Raw genomic sequence first — 8,792 nt, 5'->3', positions numbered from 1 at the left:
TGGATCTCATGTCTGATCACATGTAATTCTATTATATATCAGTGATGTCAGTGACAGGGGGCGGGGCTATGACAACCTCTCACACATGATATACAGGCTGGTTGTCAGTAGTAATAGATGAATAGCTGTTACTGTATATAAGATGTGTGGATCTCATGCCTGATCACAGTGTAATTATATTATATATCAGTGATGTCAGTAACAGGGGGCGGGGCTGTGACAACCTCTCACACATGATATACAGCCTGGTTGTCAGTAGTAATAGATGAATAGCTGTTACTGTATATAAGATGTGTGGATCTCATGTCTGATCACAATGTAATTATATTATATATCAGTGATGTCAGTAACAGGGGGCGGGGCTGTGACAACCTCTCACACATGATATACAGGCTGGTTGTCAGTAGTAATAGATGAATAGCTGTTACTGTATATAAGATGTGTGGATCTCATGTCTGATCACAATGTAATTATATTCTATATCAGTGATGTCAGTAACAGGGGGCGGGGCTGTGACAACCTCTCACACATGATATACAGACTGGTTGTCAGTAGTAATAGATGAATAGCTGTGACTGTATATAAGATGTGTGGATCTCATGTCTGATCACAATGTAATTATATTCTATATCAGTGATGTCAGTAACAGGGGGCGGGGCTGTGACAACCTCTCACACATGATATACAGGCTGGTTGTCAGTAGTGATAGATGAATAGCTGTTACTGTATATAAGATGTGTGGATCTCATGTCTGATCACAATGTAATTATATTATATATCAGTGATGTCAGTAACAGGGGGCGGGGCTGTGACAACCTCTCACACATGATATACAGGCTGGTTGTCAGTAATAATAGATGAATAGCTGTGACTGTATATAAGATGTGTGGATCTCATGTCTGATCACAGTGTAATTATATTATATATCAGTGATGTCAGTAACAGGGGGCGGGGCTGTGACAACCTCTCACACATGATATACAGGCTGGTTGTCAGTAGTAATAGATGAATAGCTGTCACTGTATATAAGATGTGTGGATCTCATGTCTGATCACAATGTAATTATATTATATATCAGTGATGTCAGGAACAGGGGGCGGGGCTGTGACAACCTCTCACACATGATATACAGGCTGGTTGTCAGTAATAATAGATGAATAGCTGTGACTGTATATAAGATGTGTGGATCTCATGTCTGATCACAATGTAATTATATTATATATCAGTGATGTCAGTAACAGGGGGCGGGGCTGTGACAACCTCTCACACATGATATACAGGCTGGTTGTCAGTAGTGATAGATGAATAGCTGTTACTGTATATAAGATGTGTGGATCTCATGTCTGATCACAGTGTAATTATATTATATATCAGTGATGTCTGTAACAGGGGGCGGGGCTGTGACAACCTCTCACACATGATATACAGGCTGGTTGTCAGTAGTGATAGATGAATAGCTGTTACTGTATATAAGATGTGTGGATCTCATGTCTGATCACAATGTAATTATATTCTATATCAGTGATGTCAGTAACAGGGGGCGGGGCTGTGACAACCTCTCACACATGATATACAGACTGGTTGTCAGTAGTAATAGATGAATAGCTGTGACTGTATATAAGATGTGTGGATCTCATGTCTGATCACAGTGTAATTATATTCTATATCAGTGATGTCAGTAACAAGGGGCGGGGCTGTGACAACCTCTCACACATGATATACAGGCTGGTTGTCAGTAGTGATAGATGAATAGCTGTCACTGTATATAAGATGTGTGGATCTCATGTCTGATCACAGTGTAATTATATTATATATCAGTGATGTCAGTAACAGGGGGCGGGGCTGTGACAACCTCTCACACATGATATACAGGCTGGTTGTCAGTAGTAATAGATGAATAGCTGTTACTGTATATAAGATGTGTGGATCTCATGTCTGATCACAATGTAATTATATTATATATCAGTGATGTCAGTAACAGGGGGCGGGGCTGTGACAACCTCTCACACATGATATACAGGCTGGTTGTCAGTAATAATAGATGAATAGCTGTCATATATATCACTGTGATATAAGGAAATCGCCGCCATGAATAAGCTCCATGTCTCTAGCGCCGCCGTCCTCATCGGGTGACATTACTGCCTGGCTCACAGCCGCATTATATCCACCTCTCATTAACTACAAGGATCTGCAGAACAGGAATGTTGGGACTTGTAGTTCCACAGTTTCCTCCCTGAACCGGGACATTTATAATAATAACACCCGCGGGTAACTCAGGAATCACAGGAAGGCGACGTCAATCACTTGTGGGCGGGACTAGTCTCACAACAGTCAACAACCTCCACAAGCCCCGCCCACTACTCCCGAGCATCGGCTTCACTACCAACTTCCGCTATATTACACCGGAAGTAGATGCATAGGGAGGCTGGTGTGCGAGGAGAGGGGACACTGCATAGTAAAGGTTCAACCTCCATATAAATTTACTACTTGTTTACTTTACCCGCATCTCAATAAAGTCTGTTAAAAAAAAAAAAAAAAAATGTAAGGTCCCGGCACGCTCACTTTGCATTGCACAGATTGGCTGGCGCCATCGTCACGTGAGGCGTGTGGGCCGGACCTTGCGAGACGGACGGCGTCTCCAGTAGTAGGCGTGGCCACGGCAGTCACGTGATACACTCCTCACGGCGCGGCCGCCATCTTGTTTTGGGATCCTCCGCACACGGAGGAGGGTGCGTGACGTGTCGTGACGTAACGAAGACTATCGCGACCGAGGCGACAGGAATTAACCGCCAGAGAGGGAGAAAGAGAGCACGGCCCTTCCGGGAGTCACCGGCCCGACCGCCCCTCAGTGTACGCGGCCCGGGGCCTAGTACAGAGCGCCTGTCTCCTCCCCTCCCCGTATATAGAAAGGTCCCGGGGCACAGCACAGCCCCTGACTGACAGAGTCCGGGGCCTAGGACAGACGCCGTATCCACGGGCTGAGGGCCTAGACCCGACTACAGAGAGAGGAGGCCGGAGGAGTGCGCCGGGGCCTGGAGCCCAGCGCTGCCCCATCTATACAGTGACCGGGCCTGGGGCCTAGTGAGGAGCCTATATATTACCTTAGGGGGAGCCGTTTATACAGGACCCTATATACAGTGCAGGGAGGGGGTATTATATATATACAGTGAGGAGGGGCCACTATATACAGAGACACTGGGGGCCCCGTATACACAGCAGGGAGGGGGCACTATATACACCGCTATGTGCAGCGTTACAGCCATACAGCTGTGTACATCCAGGCCGCACTGAGTACTACAGTATATATTATATATATATATAGAGCCGGGCCAACACATGTTTACAGAGGTGTCCGCCATATAATCACCGGCAGCGCGCCGCGCAGGAGAGTATTATACACCCCGGGCGCACACCTATATAATTGTCTATATAGTCCCTGCGCCCCACGTTACTCTGTACAGTCCATGCTGCAAGAAGGCGACTGATCGGAGAGAAGCGGCGCCGGGAGCACGGAAGCACCGCCGCTCCGACACGCACCGAGGGCCGCAGGACGTCGTGGAAGGCAAGTGTCCACCCGTGTGATGAGCCGTGACAATGTATCACTCATGATGTGTGACGGGAGGACGTTACAATGTATCACTCATGATGTGTGTGACGGGAGGAGGTTACAATGTATCACTCATGATGTGTGTGTGTGTGATGGGAGGACGTTACAATGTATCACTCATGATGTGTGTGGCGGGAGGAGGTTACAATGTATCACTCATGATGTGTGATGGGAGGAGGTTACAATGTATCACTCATGATGTGTGTGGCGGGAGGAGGTTACAATGTATCACTCATGATGTGTGTGTGTGTGTGTGTGATGGGAGGACGTTACAATGTATCACTCATGATGTGTGTGGCGGGAGGAGGTTACAATGTATCACTCATGATGTGTGTGATGGGAGGAGGTTACAATGTATCACTCATGATGTGTGTGACTGGAGGACGTTACAATGTATCACTCATGATGTGTGTGACGGGAGGACGTTACAATGTATCACTCATGATGTGTGTGACGGGAGGACGTTACAATGTATCACTCATGATGTGTGATGGGAGGACGTTACAATGTATCACTCATGATGTGTGTGATGGGAGGAGGTTACAATGTATCACTCATAATGTGTGTGATGGGAGGACGTTACAATGTATCACTCATGATGTGTGTGTGATGGGAGGACGTTACAATGTATCACTCATGATGTGTGTGACGGGAGGAGGTTACAATGTATCACTCATGATGTGTGTGATGGGAGGAGGTTACAATGTATCACTCATGATGTGTGTGACTGGAGGACGTTACAATGTATCACTCATGATGTGTGTGACGGGAGGAGGTTACAATGTATCACTCATGATGTGTGTGACGGGAGGAGGTTACAATGTATCACTCATGATGTGTGTGACGGGAGGAGGTTACAATGTATCACTCATGATGTGTGTGACGGGAGGAGGTTACAATGTATCACTCATGATGTGTGTGACGGGAGGAGGTTACAATGTATCACTCATGATGTGTGTGACGGGAGGACGTTACAATGTATCACTCATGATGTGTGTGACAGGAGGACGTTACAATGTATCACTCATGATGTGTGTGACGGGACGACTTTACAATGTATCACTCATGATGGGTGTGATGAGCCGTGACAATGTATCACTCATGATGTGTGATGGGAGGACGTTACAATGTATCACTCATGATGTGTGTGACGGGAGGAGGTTACAATGTATCACTCATGATGTGTGTGATGGGAGGAGGTTACAATGTATCACTCATGATGTGTGTGACGGGAGGACGTTACAATGTATCACTCATGATGTGTGTGATGAGAGGACGTTACAATGTATCACTCATGATGTGTGTGTGATGGGAGGAGGTTACAATGTATCACTCATGATGTGTGTGGCGGGAGGACGTTACAATGTATCACTCATGATGTGTGACGGGAGGAGGTTACAATGTATCACTCATGATGTGTGACAGGAGGAGGTTACAATATATCACTCATTATGTGTGTGATGGGAGGACGTTACAATGTATCACTCATGATGTGTGTGTGTGATGGGAGGACGTTACAATGTATCACTCATGATGTGTGATGGGAGGAGGTTACAATGTATCACTCATGATGTGTGACGGGAGGACGTTACAATATATCACTCATGATGTGTGTGACGGGAGGACGTTACAATGTATCACTCATGATGTGTGTGATGGGAGGACGTTACAATGTATCACTCATGATGTGTGTGACGGGAGGACGTTACAATGTATCACTCATGATGTGTGTGTGATGAGAGGAGGTTACAATGTATCACTCATGAAGTGTGTGACGGGAGGACGTTACAATGTATCACTCATGATGTGTGTGACGGGAGGACGTTACAATGTATCACTCATAATGTGTGTGACGGGAGGAGGTTACAATGTATCACTCATAATGTGTGTGACGGGAGGAGGTTACAATGTATCACTCATGATGTGTGTGATGGGAGGACGTTACAATGTATCACTCATGATGTGTGTGTGATGGGAGGACGTTACAATGTATCACTCATGATGTGTGTGATGGGAGGACGTTACAATGTATCACTCATGATGTGTGTGATGGGAGGACGTTACAATGTATCACTCATGATGTGTGACGGGAGGACGTTACAATGTATCACTCATGATGTGTGTGGCGGGAGGAGGTTACAATGTATCACTCATGATGTGTGTGACGGGAGGAGGTTACAATGTATCACTCATGATGTGTGTGATGGGAGGACGTTACAATGTATCACTCATGATGTGTGTGATGGGAGGAGGTTACAATGTATCACTCATGATGTGTGTGACGGGAGGAGGTTACAATGTATCACTCATGATGTGTGTGACGTGAGGAGGTTACAATGTATCACTCATGATGTGTGTGATGAGGAGGTTACAATGTATCACTCATGATGTGTGTGTGACAGGAGGACGTTACAATGTATCACTCATGATGTGTGTGATGAGAGGAGGTTACAATGTATCACTCATGATGTGTGTGACAGGAGGACGTTACAATGTATCACTCATGATGTGTGTGATGGGAGGAGGTTACAATGTATCACTCATGATGTGTGTGACGGGAGGACGTTACAATGTATCACTCATGATGTGTGTGTGATGGGAGGATGTTACAATGTATCACTCATGATGTCTGTGTGATGGGAGGACGTTACAATGTATCACTCATGATGTGTGTGTGTGTGATGGGAGGATGTTACAATGTATCACTCATGATGTGTGTGTGACGGGAGGACGTTACAATGTATCACTCATGATGTGTGTGACGGGAGGACGTTACAATGTATCACTCATGATGTGTGTGACGGGAGGACGTTACAATGTATCACTCATGATGTGTGTGATGGGAGGACGTTACAATGTATCACTCATGATGTGTGTGGCGGGAGGACGTTACAATGTATCACTCATGATGTGTGTGACGGGAGGAGGTTACAATGTATCACTCATGATGTGTGTGAGACGGGAGGAGGTTACAATGTATCACTCATGATGTGTGACGGGAGGACGTTACAATGTATCACTCATGATGTGTGTGACGGGAGGAGGTTACAATATATCACTCATGATGTGTGTGACGGGAGGAGGTTACAATGTATCACTCATGAAGTGTGTGACGGGAGGACGTTACAATGTATCACTCATGATGTGTGTGTGTGACGGGAGGATGTTACAATGTATCACTCATGATGTGTGTGATGGGAGGACGTTACAATGTATCACTCATGATGTGTGATGGGAGGAGGTTACAATGTATCACTCATGATGTGTGACGGGATGACGTTACAATGTATCACTCATGATGTGTGTGACGGGAGGACGTTACAATGTATCACTCATGATGTGTGTGATGGGAGGAGGTTACAATGTATCACTCATGATGTGTGTGACGGGAGGACGTTACAATGTATCACTCATGATGTGTGTGACGGGAGGACGTTACAATGTATCACTCATGATGTGTGATGGGAGGAGGTTACAATGTATCACTCATGATGTGTGTGTGTGTGTGTGTGTGATGGGAGGACGTTACAATGTATCACTCATGATGTGTGTGACGGGAGGAGGTTACAATGTATCACTCATGATGTGTGTGATGGGAGGACGTTACAATGTATCACTCATGTGTGATGGGAGGATGTTACAATGTATCACTCATGATGTGTGTGACGGGAGGACGTTACAATGTATCACTCATGATGTGTGTGATGGGAGGAGGTTACAATGTATCACTCATGATGTGTGTGACGGGAGGACGTTACAATGTATCACTCATGATGTGTGTGATGGGAGGACGTTACAATGTATCACTCATGATGTGTGTGGCGGGAGGACGTTACAATGTATCACTCATGATGTGTGTGGCGGGAGGACGTTACAATGTATCACTCATGATGTGTGTGATGAGAGGAGGTTACAATGTATCCCTCATGATGTGTGTGATGGGAGGACGTTACAATGTGTCACTCATGATGTGTGAGGGGAGGAGGTTACAATGTATCACTCATGATGTGTGTGACGGGAGGACGTTACAATGTATCACTCATGATGTGTGTGATGGGAGGAGGTTACAATGTATCACTCATGATGTGTGTGACGGGAGGACGTTACAATGTATCACTCATGATGTGTGATGGGAGGAGGTTACAATGTATCACTCATGATGTGTGTGATGGGAGGATGTTACAATGTATCACTCATGATGTGTGTGATGGGAGGACGTTACAATGTATCACTCATGATGTGTGTGATGGGAGGAGGTTACAATGTATCACTCATGATGTGTGTGATGGGAGGAGGTTACAATGTATCACTCATGATGTGTGTGACGGGACGACGTTACAATGTATCACTCATGATGGGTGTGATGAGCCGTGACAATGTATCACTTATGATGTGTGATGGGAGGACGTTACAATGTATCACTCATGATGTGTGTGACGGGAGGAGGTTACAATGTATCACTCATGATGTGTGTGACGGGAGGACGTTACAATGTATCACTCATGATGTGTGTGATGGGAGGAGGTTACAATGTATCACTCATGATGTGTGTGACGGGAGGAGGTTACAATGTATCACTCATGATGTGTGATGGGAGGAGGTTACAATGTATCACTCATGATGTGTGTGATGGGTGGACGTTACAATGTATCACTCATGATGTGTGTGTGACAGGAGGAGGTTACAATGTATCACTCATGATGTGTGTGATGGCAGGAGGTTACAATGTATCACTCATGATGTGTGATTGGAGGAGGTTACAATGTATCACTCATGATGTGTGTGACAGGAGGACGTTACAATGTATCACTCATGATGTGTGTGATGGGAGGACGTTACAATGTATCACTCATGATGTGTGTGACGGGAGGACGTTACAATGTATCACTCATGATGTGTGTGGCGGGAGGACGTTACAATGTATCACTCATGATGTGTGTGATGAGAGGAGGTTACAATGTATCACTCATGAAGTGTGTGACGGGAGGACGTTACAATGTATCACTCATGATGTGTGTGATGGGAGGACGTTACAATGTATCACTCATGATGTGTGTGATGGGAGGACGTTACAATGTATCACTCATGATGTGTGTGACGGGAGGATGTTACAATGTATCACTCATGATGTGTGTATGTGTGACGTGAGGACGTTACAATGTGTCACTCATGATGTGTGTGTGTG

General features: G+C 45.5%; 1 protein-coding gene across 3 annotated transcripts in view; it reads left to right on the top strand.

The window, feature by feature from the left end:
* The first annotated feature begins 2,673 nt into the window (after window positions 1-2,673).
* The window catches only part of GIGYF1 (GRB10 interacting GYF protein 1), a 103,652-nt gene continuing 97,533 nt past the window's right edge, over window positions 2,674-8,792 (top strand). For all 3 annotated transcript variants that reach the window (XM_075849257.1, XM_075849258.1, XM_075849256.1), the window contains exon 1: window positions 2,674-3,562. The gene's annotated coding sequence lies outside the window, so the exon portion shown is untranslated. The remainder of the gene's footprint in view (window positions 3,563-8,792) is intronic.

This window comes from Rhinoderma darwinii, unplaced genomic scaffold (assembly GCF_050947455.1).
Source record: "Rhinoderma darwinii isolate aRhiDar2 unplaced genomic scaffold, aRhiDar2.hap1 Scaffold_721, whole genome shotgun sequence".
In the NCBI taxonomy this organism is placed as follows: Eukaryota; Metazoa; Chordata; class Amphibia; order Anura; family Rhinodermatidae; genus Rhinoderma; species Rhinoderma darwinii.
Note: the sequence above shows the minus strand (reverse complement) of the source record. Positions and strands in the feature narration are given on the sequence as shown.